This window comes from Neoarius graeffei, chromosome 27 (assembly GCF_027579695.1).
Source record: "Neoarius graeffei isolate fNeoGra1 chromosome 27, fNeoGra1.pri, whole genome shotgun sequence".
NCBI lineage: Eukaryota > Metazoa > Chordata > Actinopteri > Siluriformes > Ariidae > Neoarius > Neoarius graeffei.
In genome coordinates, this window is record NC_083595.1 from 37,255,973 (window position 1) to 37,273,672 (window position 17,700).

A 17,700-nucleotide genomic window follows, 5' to 3' on the forward strand; every position below is an offset into this window, starting at 1 on the left:
CCTCGCCGGCCCCGGGGCTCGAACCCAGGACCTTCTTGCTGTGAGGCGACAGCGCTAACCACTACACCACCGTGCCGCCCACGTCATGGGATTATTTTACAAAAATAAATGTTAACTTTATTGGTTCAGTTTTTCACGTAATGCAAAAACCACATCATTTCTTTGACAACAGTTCAAGTAATCAATGCAATTAAGATAACAAACCAAGCTCATTTATGTGGCTTAAAAAAAGATTTAAAAAAATCATTATTTGACAGTACAACCCCAATTCCAAAAAAGTTGGGACAAAGTATAAATTGTAAATAAAAACAGAATGCAATAATTTACAAATCTCAAAAACTGATATTGTATTCACAATAGAACATAGACAACATATCAAATGTTGAAAGTGAGACATTTTGAAATTTCATGCCAAATATTGGCTCATTTGAAATTTCATGACAGCAACACATCTCAAAAAAGTTGGGACAGGGGCAATAAGAGGCTGGAAAAGTTAAAGGTACAAAAAAGGAACAGCTGGAGGACCAAATTGCAACTCATTAGGTCAATTGGCAATAGGTCATTAACATGACTGGGTATAAAAAGAGCATCTTGGAGTGGCAGCGGCTCTCAGAAGTAAAGATGGGAAGAGGATCACCAATCCCCCTAATTCTGCGCCGGCAAATAGTGGAGCAATATCAGAAAGGAGTTCGACAGTGTAAAATTGCAAAGAGTTTGAACATACCATCATCTACAGTGCATAATATCATCAAAAGATTCAGAGAATCTGGAAGAATCTCTGTGCGTAAGGGTCAAGGCTGGAAAACCATACTGGGTGCCCGTGATCTTCGGGCCCTTAGACGGCACTGCATCACATACAGGCATGCTTCTGTATTGGAAATCATAAAATGGGCTCAGGAATATTTCCAGAGAACATTATCTGTGAACACAATTCACCGTGCCAGTCGCCGTTGCCAGCTAAAACTCTATAGTTCAAAGAAGAAGCCGTATCTAAACATGATCCAGAAGTGCAGACATCTTCTCTGGGCCAAGGCTCATTTAAAATGGACTGTGGCAAAGTGGAAAACTGTTCTGTGGTCAGACGAATCAAAATTTGAAGTTCTTTATGGAAATCGGGGATGCCGTGTCATTCGGACTAAAGAGGAGAAGGACGACCCAAGTTGTCATCAGCGATCAGTTCAGAAGCCTGCATCTCTGATGGTATGGGGTTGCATTAGTGCGTGTGGCATGGGTAGCTTACACATCTGGAAAGACACCATCAATGCTGAAAGGTATACCCAGGTTCTAGAGCAACGTATGCTCCCATCCAGACGACGTCTCTTTCAGGGAAGACCTTGCATTTTCCAACATGACAATGCCAAACCACATACTGCATCGATTACAGCATCATGGCTGCGTAGAAGAAGGGTCCGGGTACTGAACTGGCCAGCCTGCAGTCCAGATCTTTCACCCATAGAAAACATTTGGCGCATCATAAAACAGAAGATACGACAAAAAAGACCTAAGACAGTTGAGCAACTAGAATCCTACATTAGACAAGAATGGGTTAACATTCCTATCCCTAAACTTGAGCAACTTGTCTCCTCAGTCCCCAGACGTTTACAGACTGTTGTAAAGAGAAAAGGGGATGTCTCACAGTGGTAAACATGGCCTTGTCCCAACTTTTTTGAGATGTGTTGTTGTCATGAAATTTAAAATCACCTAATTTTTCTCTTTAAATGATACATTTTCTCAGTTTAAACATTTGATACGTCATCTATGTTCTATTCTGAATAAAATATGGAATTTTGAAACTTCCACATCATTACATTCTGTTTTTATTTACAATTTGTACTTTGTCCCAACTTTTTTGGAATCGGGGTTGTAAATATGATAGTTTAAAAAGTTTTTAAAAATTCCCTGAGTGTTCTGTTGTCTTGTCTGAACATTTTGGCAGTGCTGTAACTATCATGTCTTACAAAAAAAAACATCTGCATTTAACAGGATGTAATTGTGTCACAAATGAAGCCTCTGTAAAGAGTTTTGCGGTAAACACACTGCTTTCCTCTCAGACAGTAATAAGAAACAAAAGTACGCCAGTCTTGAGACAGACGTTGGAAGCTTGGCTGCAGCAGTGATTGGATCAGTGTGTGTGTGTGTGTGTGTGTGTGTGTGTGTAAGAGAGAGAGAGAGAGAGCGAGGGGAGCTGTGCTGTATAGAAGGCCTATGCTGCTGTGGGCAAACGAACGGGGAGCTCACAAAGGCAATCACACTGAGCCTCATGTAATTGGGTTTTAACACAGGGGAACAATAGCATCTCCCTCACTGTTTTTGTCACCGCTCCAAAACCGCATTACCGTATGCCGAGGACACCTCCACATCATTTCTTTGGGTCTTGTAATATAGCGGAGGAAATGGGTGCGCTCGTTCTCCGGCATGCTGCCTTGGCACGGTGATCAGGCGAGAGGAAGTAGCTTCACATAGCGTGTCTTCATTAAAGTGTCATCCCCTATTATTTGGCTCCTATCTCAATTAGCACTAGCTTTAATAAAGGGTTCCTCTCTGTCTCTCGCACCCTTACTCTCTCTCTCTCTCTCTCTCTCTCTCGCACAGTCTTCCTCCCTTAATTGTAGTTGGTTGTTCAGAGTGAGAGAGATGAAGACTGGTGGCTCGATCTGGAGTGTGAGGGGTGAGACAACACTGGTGTGTCTGTGAGAGCAGCTTGCTTTTTCACTCCTCTGTCTTTTTCTCTCTTTCTCTTTTTCTGTCCTCCTCTGAGAGCAATTAGACCTGGTCGCCTTCAGCTGAGCTGTGAACGCAGGCACCAGCTCTCCCCCTGTAATCTGGGAGAGTACTGCACCGCTACACTAATACAGGCCACACTGGGACTGTGTGTGTGTGTGTGTGTGTGTGCGCGTGTGTGTGAGAGAGAAAGAGAGAGAATAAGGGCGAGACTACCGCTGCTCACTTTCCCCTGCCCTTAGAGAAAAGGGTTCATTTAAGCTTTGTAAACCTGTATAAAGCTACAGGCAGGAGATCACACCAGTCCCACTCTGAGGAAGGTCTCTTGGTATTACCATACACTCATTTTTTTCCCTGCAGCCTGTTTCAAGGGCCGCTGTTATATATTTAGCCTGGCCCCGTGGCTGACGAGGGCCCGGCACTTGGTAATTGACCGCATACATTTGCACTGTGCGAGTGTGACATTGGGTGACAGGCCCTGCATGTAGGTGGAGACGGCCCGGGCTCCTCAGCAGCTGATCTCTCAAATCACACTCTAATTGGGGGATATTAAACTAGCCATCCCACTTAGCCTTTGGGAGGCCGATCCATATTCAGGCAGCATATCTGTATACTCAGGCATGCTGGATCACACACTCAGGTGCGCACATGGAGCAGAGCATGGGTAGAGATGGGGCTTAAAGCATACAGGCATACATACACATGCATAAAAAGCAAGCATACATGTATAAATTCATTTATAAATACACTCACCGGCCACTTTATTTATTAAGAACGCGCATCTACCAGCTGTTTTATGCAGTTCTCTAATCAGCCGATCCCTTGACAACAGCACGATGCATGAAATCACGCAGATACAAATCAAGAGCTTTAGTTCATGTTCACTTCAAACATCAGAATGGGAAAACTATGATCTCAGAGTGCGACTTTCACTGTGGCATGGGTGTTGGTTTGAGCCAGACGGACTGGTTTGAGTATTTCAGAAACTGCTGATCTCCTGGGGTTTTCACACACAACAATCTCTAGAGTTTACACAGAGAGAATGGTGCGAAAAACAAAAAAACACTGAGTGAGCGACAGTTCTGTGGGTGGAAACGAATGCCTCGTTGATGAGAGAGGTCAGAGGGAAATGGCCAGATTGGTTCGAGCTGCCAGGAAGGATATAGCAACTCATAGTAACTCTTTACGTGGGCGGCACGGTGGTGTAGTGGTTAGCGCTGTTACCTCACAGCAAGAAGGTCCAGGTTCAAGCCCCGTGGCTGGCGAGGACCTTTCTGTGTGGAGTTTGCATGTTCTCCCCGTGTCCGCATGGGTTTCCTCCGGGTGCTCCGGTTTCCCCCACAGTCCAAAGACATGCAGGTTAGGTTAACTGGTGACTCTAAATTGACCGTAGGTGTGAATGTGAGTGTGAATGGTTGTGTGTGTCTATGTGTCGGCCCTGCAATGACCTGGTGACTTGTCCAGGGTGTACCCCGCCTTTCGCCCGTAGTCAGCTGGGATAGGCTCCAGCTTGCCTGCGACCCTGTAGAACAGGATAAATCGGCTAGAGATAATGAGATGAGATGAGTAACTCTTTACAATTGTGGTGAGCAGAAAAGCATCTCAGCACAGAAGACCACATTGGGTTCCACTCCTGCAGCCAAGAACAGGAATCACTCACTACGTTTACATGCACATAGAGAGAATCGAATTTCTGCCGTTGCTCGACTGAAATCGAAGTTCAAAATGCCATGTATACACCTTAATTCGGCTGAAATTGAACCGAACTTGATTTCTTGGAATCGAGCTACACGACCTAGTTTATGCGATTTCTGCCGAGCTACTTTGTGCATGTATACCCTATCGAGCTAGTTGTCGAGCTACTTCCGGAAGTGACGAGACCACAAGCAGGAAACACAACAGCCTCGGTCGGCATGACAACAGTAGTAGCGAGCAGCAGAAGAGGTCAGGAGGAACAAACGAAGAAGAGAAAATGGCGATGTAGAGCTCTCTGAAGTGTGGGTGGAGCACAGAGGACGGCAGGACAAAGCTTCTGGTACTAATAGGCTTTTTATTGTCAGACTTTTCAGTTTAACAGCCTACTTTTATTCTTGAGAGAAACACACACACACACACACACACACGCGCGCGCTGTGTTCTAGTCCCGGGATGAGCTTTCCCCTCTGCTCTCCCTCTGCCTCCTTAAATAGGGCGCGGTTACTGGGAAGACACACAAACACAGGTTAATTACCGTCAGGTGTAGTGATTCTGCCACTCACCTTCCCTGGCTCCGCCCTCCCGTCACAGACCGGCGCTTGACCACGCCCCCACTGCCACAGGCAAGCAGAAACGTGCACTTCTGGAGCAATGAGGAGACAGAGTTCATGCTCATTCAGCTTAAGGAGTTGAATATATTAAAATTCATGGACGGGAGAAAAACGCGCAATGGAGAACACAGAACTGATAACTTTGTTTACACTCTTGAATAGCTCTTCTTCATGACGACAACCGGAAGTGTACCAACACGATGGGGCGTGTTGCGCAACCTGTGGCTCGGGTGCACAATGCACCTCACACAATAGCCCGATTTCAGTTGTGTGCATGTACGATTGGATTTCTCTGGCACCCTGCTGGGATCTTCAGCTCGATTACCGACAGCAGCTCGATTTGGATGTGCATGTAAACGTAGTCATTGTTTACAGTTCACGACAATAGCCATCTAATAATAATATATTAGCAGATTTACATTTTGCTACATTCCAGAAAGGTTCGTTGGCCCTGCTATCAGAATCTTCTAGGATGCCTGGACACAGTGCCAGGGTCCTTTAAATGGGGCCCTTTAAGCATTATGTCATTATGAATTCACAGCAAGATTTTTCCATCCATTATCCGTAACCGCTTATCCTGTGCAGGGTCGTGGGCAAGCTGGAGCCTATCCCAGCTGACTATGGGCGAGAGGCGGGGTACACCCTGGACAAGTCGCCAGGTCATCGCAGGGCTGACACATAGACACAGACAACCATTCACACTCACATTCACACCTACGGTCAATTTAGAGCCACCAATTAGCCTAACCTGCACCTGGAGGAAACCCACACAGACACGGGGAGAGCATGCAAACTCCACACAGAAAGGCCCCCGTCGGCCACTGGACTCAAACCTAGAACCTTCTTGCTGTGAGGTGACAGTGCTAACCACTACAGCACTGTGCTGCCCACACAGCAAGATATGCATTTAATAATGATGAAGAACAGCAAAAAAAAAACTACAAAATAAAAATACAAAATATATTTTTTAAACAAATGCCTTTTTTCTGGAGAGATTGTGTGAGCCGTATGGAGTGGCGACTCCTTAAATAAAAGTATATTTCTTTTGTGCATTTTCGGCTACTATGGACATAACTAAGTGAAAAAAAAAGTTTGCAAATGTTAACACTAATTCATTTAGTGCATGCATAAAGACACGTGAATACAGAGTTGCATGAACACACATGCATTCATCTACATACACACACATCCATATGGTACATGCACAAACACACTCATATACACACACATTCAAAAGCAAGCCGCAGACGTTGCTTTGACAAGTCAATCGCAGTTGCTGCACTCAGGAGCCTTTTGATTTTGGTTTATGATAAAACTATCCATTATTAATGCACATGTGAGACACATCAGGCCCATGCGCCGCTGCTGTTTGCTGCGCTGTGAGGCTGCGCTGCATTCCACTGCTCTGCATGCACGTCTCTGGGGAGAATCGTGAATAAATATCAGCAACAAACATGTTCTCTCAAAAACAACAGCTATTACTGCTATAATAGCTCATGTCATACAGGTATGACACTGCTGTCGAGGTTTATCCTCTTCCTCTCCTACCTCCTCCTCCTTCTCACAGCAGTGGGAAAACAACACACTTACTCAGCAGATTTGGATAGATTTAGTTTAGTTCTTCTTAAATATATGGTATATTTTAAAGCAGATGTATGGTAAAAAAGCATAGAAAGAAAGCGTAGATGGTGTACTCTTAAAAGTGCCATGTTACAGTGTATTTTAATGCCATTATTACTTTTGTTCTTCCAAGACACAAATATTTTACAATAATCAAATAATATTTTAGGGCGGCACAGTGGTGTAGTGGTTAGTGCTGTTGCCTCACAGCAAGAAGGTCCGGGTTCGAGCCCCATGGCCGGCGAGGGCCTTTCTGTGTGGAGTTTGCATGTTCTCCCTGTGTCCACGTGGGTTTCTTCCGGGTGCTCCGGTTTCCCCCACAGTCCAAAGACATGCAGGTTAGGTTAACTGGTGACTCTCAATTGACCGTAGGTGTGAATGTGAGTGTGCAGGGTTGTCTGTGTCTATGTGTCAGCCCTGTGATGACCTGGCGACTTGTCCAGGGTGTACCCCGCCTTTCGCCCGTAGTCAGCTGGGATAGGCTCCAGCTTGCCTGCGACCCTGTAGAACAGGATAAAGCGGCTAGAGATAATGAGATGAAATAATATTTTAGGTGTATTTATGACCTGATGTGATAGCACACCGGAGAGATAAGGTTTGGTAACTGGTATGCTATTGGAGTGCATTTTTGTGAAATGAATTTCAGTGGTCTTATGATCATAGTAGTTGATGTTCTGTTTCCAGTTGAGAGTACGCTGTGCGCATTTTGGCTGCCAATTCTCACCGGACTTTTTATTTTTCTTGTTTTTTTCCCCCCTTTGTTTTTCATTTTGTAGTTGTATGGTTTGATGTTTGTTCTTTGTTTGAACGATCTTTGTTTGAATGTTGCGTCTGCCGGTTGTGGTGTAGCTCCAGACCCAGTTTTGGGCGTCGGCTCCCTTCAGGCCTTGGTCTGCTATGGGTGATTCCTGTGCTGTGCTCCTCGCGATGGACTGCAGTGACCTCACTGTTCTTTTTAACATCAGGGTTGTCCAGCGCTCTGTGCGGCAGTGCTTCTGTGCTTGGTACGGTGCTCAGAGCGATGTTGCATGGTGGCGTCGTGGCAGCTGTGCAGGTGATGTGGGACATACCTTCGTGCACCTTTTGGTGGGATCGTGAGTGGCTACGCCACTGGAATTACATGCTGACCCTCTTTTAGTGGACTTTTTTTTTTGTAATTGTAAAGCAACCTTAGGTGTGAGAAAGGCGCTATATACAGTGATGCTTGAAAATTTGTGAACCCTTTAGAATTTTCTATATTTCTGCATAAATATGATTTAAAAAATAATCAGATTTTCACACAAGTCCTAAAAGTAGACAAAGAGAACCCAGGTAAACAAATGAGACAAAAATATTATACTTGATCATTTATTTATTGAGGAAAATGATCCAATATTACATATCTGTGAGTGGCAAAAGTATGTGAACCTTTGCTTTCAGTATCTGGTGTGACCCCCTTGTGCAGCGATAACTGCAACTAAACGTTTCCGGTAACTGTTGATCAGTCCTGCACACCGGCTTGGAGGAACTTTGGCCCATTCCTCCGTACAGAACAGCTTAAACTCTGGGATGTTGCTGGGTTTCCTCACATGAACTGCTCGCTTCAGGTCCTTCAACAACATTTCGATTGGATTAAGGTCAGGACTTTGACTTGGCCATTCCAAAACATTAACTTTATTCTTCTTTAACCATTCTTTCGTAGAATGACTTGTGTGCTTAGGGTCGTTGTCTTGCTGCATGACTCACCTTCTCTTGAGATTCAGTTCATGGACAAATGTCCTGAAATTTTCCTTTAGAATTGGTATAATTCAGAATTCATTGTTCCATCGATGATGGCAAGCCGTCCTGACCCAGATGCAGCAAAACAGGCCCAAACCATGATACTACCACCACCATGTTTCACAGATGGGATAAGGTTCTTATGCTGGAATGCAGTGTTTTCCTTTCTCCAAACATAATGCTTCTCATTTCAACCAAAAAGTTCTATTTTGGTCTCATCCGTCCACAAAACATTTTTCCAATAGCCTTCTGGCTTGTCCACATGATCTTTAGCAAACTACAGATGAGCAGCAGTGTTCTTTTTGGAGAGCAGTGGCTTTCTCCTTGAAACCCTACCATGCACACCATTGTTGTTCAGTGTTCTCCTGATGGTGGACTCATGAACATTAACATTAGCCAATGTGAGAGAGGCCTTCAATTACTTAGAAGTTACCCTGGGGTCCTTTGTGACCTCACCAACTATTACACGCCTTGCTCTTGGCGTGATCTTTGTTGGTCGACCACTCCTGGGGAGGGTAACAATGGTCTTGAATTTCCTCCATTTGTACACAATCTGTCTGACTGTGGATTGGTGGAGTCCAAATTCTTTAGAGATGGTTTTGTAACCTTTTCCAGCCTGATGAGCATCAACAACACTTTTTCTGAGGTCCTCAGAAATCTCCTTTGTTCGTACCATGATACACTTCCACAAACATGTGTTGTGAAGATCAGACTTTGATAGATCCCTGTTCTTTAAATAAAACAGGGTGCCCACTCACACCTGATTGTCATCCCATTGATTGAACACACCTGACTCTAATTTCACCTTCAAATGAACTGCTAATCCTAGAGGTTCACATACTTTTGCCACTCACAGATGTGTAATATTGGATCATTTTCCTCAATAAATAAATGACCAAGTATAATATTCTTGTCTCATTTGTTTAACTGGGTTCTCTTTATCTACTTTTAGGAGTTGTGTGAAAATCTGATGATGTTTTAGGCCACATTTGTGCATAAATATAGAAAATTCTAAAGGGCTCACAAACTTTCAAGCACCACTGTAAGTTGAACTTATTATTATTACTACTATTTCAGCAATTCACATGGTAAGCTGTGAACATGGTTTTTGTAATCTAGACATCAAGCTATAGCCTACAGCCTTAGGTGTCTAGTGACTTTCTTAAAATCTTGGCTGTTCCCAACAAGCAAGCTTTCTGAAGCAACGCATTGCTGTCATTCAATCCAATTTTGTGTATCTATGCCTTGAAGTTCTTAGTGATTGTCCCAAGTGCTCCAATAACAACTGGTACTACATTTACTCTCCTGCAGTTCCAGATCTTGCCAATCTCTCTTTTAAGGTCGTGATATTTTTAAATTTTCTTATGTTCCTTTTCCAACACTCACGTGTCAAAGGGGCATGCTATGTCAATCACATTACATGTTCTCTCCTCCATCTCCAATACTACCATATCAGGTCTATTATGTTCAAGATGATGGTCTGTTTGAACCCTGAAGTCCCATAGTACTTTCACTTGATCATTTTCCATTACCCCTTCCAGAGTGTGGTCATACCACTTATCCTTGCTTGGGAGACTAAACTTCTGACAGAGCTTCCAATTAATGGCTAGTCCAACCTCCACATTCATATGGTAAGCTGTGAACATGGTTTTTGTAATCTAGACATCAAGCTATAGCCTACAGCCTTAGGTGTCTAGTGACTTTCTTCACTTTCTTAGTGACTTTTTGCACTAATTTCTTGCATTCTGCTGTTAGATGACTAATTGTCTCTTCTCTTTCTCCACAAAATCAGCACATTGGGGACACATTCTCCTTGTCAGCTCAGTTCTTGATGCTATTGTTTCGTAATGCTTGATCTTGTGCAGCAGTTAAGAGTCCTTCTATTTCTTTCTTTATGGTACCTCTTTTTAACCAGTTGCACAAATCCGGATCTCTCACTTCCTCCATTCCCTTCATAAATTGTCCGTGCAGTGTCTTGTTTCTATATCTGGTCATTCTTTCTTTGGCTATACTTTGCTTTCTCAGCCCCTCATCCAAAATTTTTTCATCCGCGATAAAACAAAGTAACCTTTTGGTACTTGATTCAACATACTTGTATCAACTACCTACTTCAATGTTTACACAGTCCTCTACATTTAATAAACCTCGTCCACCCCCTGATCTTTTCACATAAAGTCTACTGACATCCACCTGTGGGTATATAAGTTGAAATTGCTATTATTTCCGATGTGTAGCTGTACATGTATTCTTCTTTAGTGTTCTGCCTGATGGCAGGTCCAAGTTTCTAGGGAAGAGTTACAGTAGTGGTTTCCTGTTGCCTTCTACTGGATTATTATCGAGGTTTTCCTCCTCTCAACCATTCACATATACACTGTAAAACATTTCAAATTGGTTTAACTTGGAAATGCAAGTTCACCTGCTGCCTTGAAAATGCAAGTTAACTCAATTTGACAATTATCTTTGTTTCAACTTCGAAAAAGTCTCAATTTGTCAAGACAACGAAGTAATTCAAGTCTAACCTTTGAAAACTTGCGCAGATTAGTTCAAATTAAAACACTTTTCCTAAATGCATATCTTTGGACGGGACGGGGGGACCAGAGCACTCAGAGGAAACCCACACAGACAACATGCCAACTCCACATAGAAAGGCCTCCATCTGCCACTGGACTCAAACCCAGAACCTTCTTGCTGCGAGGTGATAGTGCTAACCACTACACCACCATGCCACCTAGCTGTACGTGCAAATGCATGTAATTAGTAAATAGTGCTTTTTCTACCTTCCACCATATACCAAATCTTTCATTATACCAGAGACCTGGATGCCGATTGGTCAGAAGGTGTTGATTCATTTTTGAGATCAGCATGGTTCAGACAATAGTTTTACAGTTCTGTATACTGTCTATACCAACAGCTTACATAGGAACTTGTATGGCAGATGTTCTACTGTATTTAAACAGATTAAATCAATGTGCATAATTGTAGCTTTCTGTGTACACATGTTTATGTAGAAATTTTAGAAGAAGGCTCCAGTGTCTCTGCTTTGGAATGGTAAGAGGTTCAGCTGTAACTTTAAGTCTTCAGGATGTTCTCAGTAACATGACACAGCTCCATTTTTGTGCCACCAAGGCTACATCCACACGACAACGGCAACGAGATTTTTTTTTTTTAAATATCGCGTCCACATGGGCAACGGATCAGTAAAATATCAGGTTCATATGGCAACGCAACACTTGCTGAAAACGATGCAATACACATGCCACACCTCTACGTGCGCTGTAAGACTGTCCCATCAGAGACACCAGAACAATAGAAGAAGTAGACGCATGCGCATAAACCCCTTCTTCTGTAGCATTAGCCACATAAAGTTTTGATTATTAATCAGTAGTGTAAAACGAAAGACGTGGAAAGAGGAATGAATAGGGGTAGATGGAAGCCGGTATGCCAACATTCTGATATCCTCCAGAATTCTTTAATGGTCCGGAATAAATTGAATGCTACACGTTGATGGATTACTTTGTTCTTCTACGCCCTTTTTGAGGAATGTATTGTCGGACTTAAACCAACATCTGAAGAGGTGAGATCGCTCCTTTTTTTCCCCCTATTTTTGCTGGCGGGATTGTTTTTGTTTTTGGAAAGCAGTGAAAATATTTTGTAAGCGCGTTTCATGAACCAAGTCATAGGATTTGTTGACAACTCGCATCGAGTTCGTTACACTTCTACCCGGCGTGAAGCACTGACAGTCATGTGGTTGTGACGTCATCGTAAACAAATCCGTTCTACTCATCCAGACGACTTCGCAACGGTGCCGTTGCCAGATTTTTCCACTCTGGAACCCGTTCTCAAAAGATTTCGTTTTGGGGCACCCAAAACGCCGGTGCCGTGTGGACGCCAGGCCGAAACGATAAACAATTTTATCAGATTCACCTGAATCCGTTGCCGTGTGAACAGGGCCTAAGACAAAGGGAAAAACAGAATGGCTGGTGATGGAATGATTGCTTTTAGATACGATAGCTGCTGAGACGTTTCACAACATTAAACGTAACTATAAATGGATAAAATGGATAAAATGTATGCTGGCTCGGTCTAAAAATGTTAGCATTGGGAGATTGTAGTATAAGGGCAATAAAGCACTTCAGGACATGTTATTATATGAAAATAATCAACATCACCCTTGCTAGACTGGAGTAGTAGTAGTAATGATTTTTACACTGTCATAAGGGATGCATAATGTATAAAACCAGATTGTGAACACATTTGACTAAAATAATAATAATAAAAAACCCCTCAATTTCAAAAATGTTCTTAATAACAATTCTGTCAGTTAATTCCAGGATGCATAGGGAAATATGAAGAATCCAACATTATACAGTCTTTTGTAGTATTTTAGCTTAACTCATGACAAATATTTTAAAAAATTGCTTGCCACGATAAAAATGACGACATATTATTTCAGAAGTATTTTCCTCTACCTGTTTTATTCCCTAAACCTGAAAAAGTTCATTGAACAGTTGTTAAGCTTACCATATTCTCATTTTAATGCTCTAAAATAGCATGTTTATCTGTTTATGACTAATATGAGTATGAGTAACATTGGATGAAATACAGGTTTTAGAGACTAACGATGTCTCTAAAATCTAATAATGACTTACAGGCTAATTATGATGGAGTGTCTGGGTTTGATCAATAAATTACTTGACACACTGAATATTTTAGATACACAGAAATATCTATAATACATATCAACTTAATGTCTAAATATTGAGGGAAGCCATGGCTTAATGGTTAGAAAAGTAGCTTTGGGACCAAAAGGTTGCCGGTTTGATTCCCCGGACCAGCAGGAATGGCTGAGGTGCCCTTGAGTAAGGAAACTAACCCCTCAACTAACCCCAGGCTGCTCTGGGTATGTTGCTGTAGATAAGATCATCTGCTAAATACCTGTAATGCAATGCAAATACTGTAAGGTCACATCGTATGAGGCTGATCATCTCATCATCTCTAGCCGCTTTATCCTGTCCTACAGGGTCACAGGCAAGCTGGAGCCTATCCCAGCTGACTACGGGTGAAAGGCGGGGTACACCCTGGACAAGTCGCCAGGTCATCACAGGGCTGACACATAGACACAGACAACCATTCACACTCACATTCACACCTACGGTCAATTTAGAGTCACCAGTTAACCTAACCTGCATGTCTTTGGACTGTGGGGGAAACCGGAGCACCCAGAGGAAACCCACGGGGAGAACATGCAAACTCCGCACAGAAAGGCCCTCGCCAGCCACGGGGCTCGAACCCGGACCTTCTTGCTGTGAGGCGACAGCGCTAACCATTACACCACCATGCCGCCCGTTTATTAACTCATATGCTTAAAATTTATATTTTTCTGTAAAGCTGCTTTGCAACAATAACAATGTCTATTGTTAAAAGTGTTCTACAAATAAATTGATTTGATTTGACATCATGGAAAAACTAAACAAGACCTATTTCTATTCTGTCTGTTATATAATAAGAGATGTGCTCTTAAAAATGCCTTCTTTTTTTTTTTGCAAGCCAGGTCTCGACTGTAATTCCCCATCTCTGGGTATTGTGTCCAGTATCCATAGTGTGTGTTTGAAAAGGAATTATTCCTTCTATCACCGCTGAGGTCAAGGTTTTCACAAAGCGGTCAGTGGGCACATACAAACACAGGATGCAGTGATCATGCAGTCTGTGTCTTCCTCCATATAAGACTATACAACATGCTTGTGCTTTTCTCTGTCACACACACACACACACGCACATATAGTGCATTAGAGGGTCAATCCAATTTAGTGGCTCACCATTGGAGGGGTAGGGAGGACATTTTAATGCTGAAAATGTTTCACAGAATCAAGCTTCTTTTCTTTCTGTCTCTCCTCAGCGGTGACCGTTCAACTCGTTTTACTTTCATACAAGAAAGGCAGTTAAAAGAAAGTAATGATGAAAAATAAAACTGCAATGAAAAGACAAAAGTAATTTATTAGTGTAACCATGGACTCACCCCCCAACACCCCACCACACACACACACACACACACACACACTTGCACATATATAAAAAAAAAAAAAAGTGCTGTATATTTATTAATATATTATACACCACGAATGGGAATGGGAGTTGTGAGATGCGTAATTGCAGCGTTGGAAACATTCCTCCAAGGACTCAGGGCCATATTAAAAGGGAAAACTTGAGACATGTTTGTGATAATATTGCTAATAAATCTCAGAGCTGGGCCTCAGACTCCTTGACGTTCACAGTAACGTGGCAGTTCATCTTGGTGGGGCCTCCAGGATTTAAGATTGGCCACAAACAATCTGAGTGGCACCGGATTGCGCAGGGACAAGCGCGTCTTGCTATCCCATAAATCTCCACTTCCTCCTATGCAAATGATGCAGGGTTTTAATTGATAATTTCTCACATAGGATGGCTGTGTGGCGGACGGGAGGGTCCTAATGAGATGGAGAAGGGGGGACAGCCTAGAGCATTCACTTTACGGCCAGTATGAGCGATCACTCTGGGAAGTGGGGTAATTATTTAGCTCAGGGTGTGTGTGTGTGTGTGTGTGTGTGTGTGTGTGTGTAGGCAAACATGAGGGAAGTGCTCTCGTTTTTCATAATGAGTATATATGGTAGTGTTTTATTTTGAATGTGTATTTGGACTTTTTTTTGCTTTTTTATATATATATATATATATATATATATATATATATATATATATATATATATATATACACACACACACACGCACGTGAGCATTGTGTTGTATACCCTATGCAGTCAGTAAATAATAATAATAATAATAATAATAATTAATACTTTAATTAATTCCTGGATGATGACAATATATTAGTGACAAAAAACATTTAAAACAAACACAGCCAAACATTTAAGATGCACATAATTTTTAAAAACTTTTTTGTGATTATGCAATTGAATACTAATTAATAATTAGAGCTGTAAATGTATAATTGGCAAAACCATCTATATCAATAATGTAAATTAATCTGGATGAATTTTTATAATTAATGTTTATTTAACCAACAATAAAAATGCATTGAAATGCAAAGCAATCTTTATTTATGTGACTCGAATGCAATACATTTTTGAGGCTATTGGTTTTGGCTCCTCACCTGTTAAAAACCAATAACAGAACAAATGTGAAATAAAGAACAGATGTGGAATAAAGTTTGCTGGCAAAAATAAAAATTTTAAATATAATTTAATTTTAAAAAAAGAATGTTGGGAAAAGGGAACTTGCTTTTTGTCGAGGTTAAATTTGTTGCTTGTTCATTTCGGTAAAACTGAAGTCAGCAAACCTTGGACGTAAGATTTGATGTAAAAAAAGACAGTGGACTGATGTGTCTCTCGAAGCACAACAATGCACAGAAAATTTAAAATGAAATCACCCCAAAGCTACTGTTTGCTACATGAAATAGGCTACACACACAGATTTTAACTGCTGAAGTCCCACTCCCATCCACACCAGTTCCAGGCCATCGTCTCCTCCTCACTGACGTCACCACATTATAGTGACAGTTTCATTTGATTTCATGCAAATAATGGGCCAGGATGGAGTGGATCAAAAATTAATGTTCAACTTTTGGAAGACCACATGAATTATTAAGGATGATTAATTCTTAATGATGGATGTCAAAAAATCAGCACCTCTCGCTAATCCTCGTAAAGCCACTTTACAGCACAGGGCTGTGGTTATGGCGAGGCGGAGAGGTGGAAAGGCTCAGCTCCACTGTTTGCTCTGTTACTGTAAAACGTCTCTCTGTTCTATTCCTCTCTGTGTTTGCTTTTGGTTAAAATGGGAGTAGTGGGTGAAATGATGGCTCTACAAAAATCTTTTTTTTCCTTGTGTGTGTGTGTGTGTGTGTGTGTGTGTGTGTGTGTGTGTGTGTAAGAGAGAGAGTTTTACACCCTGTTTATGCTGACCTGAGCTGAACAGGCTTAAGAAAGAGCCCGGGTTGTAAAGTGTGTAGTGTAATAGACTGTACTGTGTAAAAGTCTTAGGCACATGTAAAGAAATGCTGTAGACCAAAAACGGCTTCAAAAATAATGAAATGAAAAGCTTCAACATTGAAAAAATACTATAAACAGTAGCAGTAAGCCATAATAAATGAAACAAAGTCAATATTTGGTGTGAGACGACCCTTTGCTTTAAAAAAAAAAGCAGTCTCAGGTACAGTGAGTGCAGTTTTATGCGGAAATGAGCTGTAGGTTTTACTGAGCATCTTACAGAACCAGCCCCAGTTCTTCTGGACACTTTGACTGTCACACTCGCGTCTTAATTTTGCACCAAAACCCAGCAGCCTTCATTATGCTTCCTTTTTTAATCTGAAACATGGGCTCTTATGTAATATGCTGCTCAGATACAAACAATTTTTTCTCCAACATTTAATTTTGTGCTGGAAAACGAACGTTTGGATTCAAAAATATGTTTTTGTACTGACTCGATAACATAGAAGTCATAAAATAGGAATCTATAACAATGTTTGCATGAAAAAAATAGGGTGCCTTAGACTTTTACACAGCACTCAGGAACAAAACACATTAAATAGTAGCGTGAGCATCACATTGAACACACTGTCTCCTCGTTAAGATCAGCTTAACTTAGTGATAAAGATCAATGCTACATTTTTTACACGATGATTTGTCTTTTTTTTTCTTAATGAAATATTTCAAAGTTCACACACTCTTCATTTGGAAATGTGCTATTATGAGACAAAAGCACAAATTTGATTTGAAGTGAGGGTGATTTTTATAAGAATGAATGTTTACTTTTTCCCCCCAAACCCTAACCCTAACCCTCCTTCTCGCCTTAAACCTTTTGAACTGGTGATTTTTTTCATTCATTTGAAATTGTGTCATGAAATATTAATAACATTTGAATTGAATTGAACTACAGTGATCTAACTTGCACCAACAACAAATTAACATAATACTACTACAACAATATCCATGTACTGCACACAGTACGTATAATATACACATGCTACGTTCTTGAATATACAATATATCCATGTACATGTACAGTACAGAGATTTAACAACAGCTCATTTATATTATGCTTTTATTATTCTGTACTATTTGTATTGATGGGAACGTGTGTTGCTAATTACTCTGCTGTAGATAAAGGCTGCATCACAGGACTGCTTGGGCAGCGCACAGGGAACAATAATAAAAGTGTGCTGGGGTTAGACATGGACCTTTATGACAAATTGCTTAACACTAGTTCATTGGTTATGAATGCAGATTTCCGAGTTCAGAGTAAG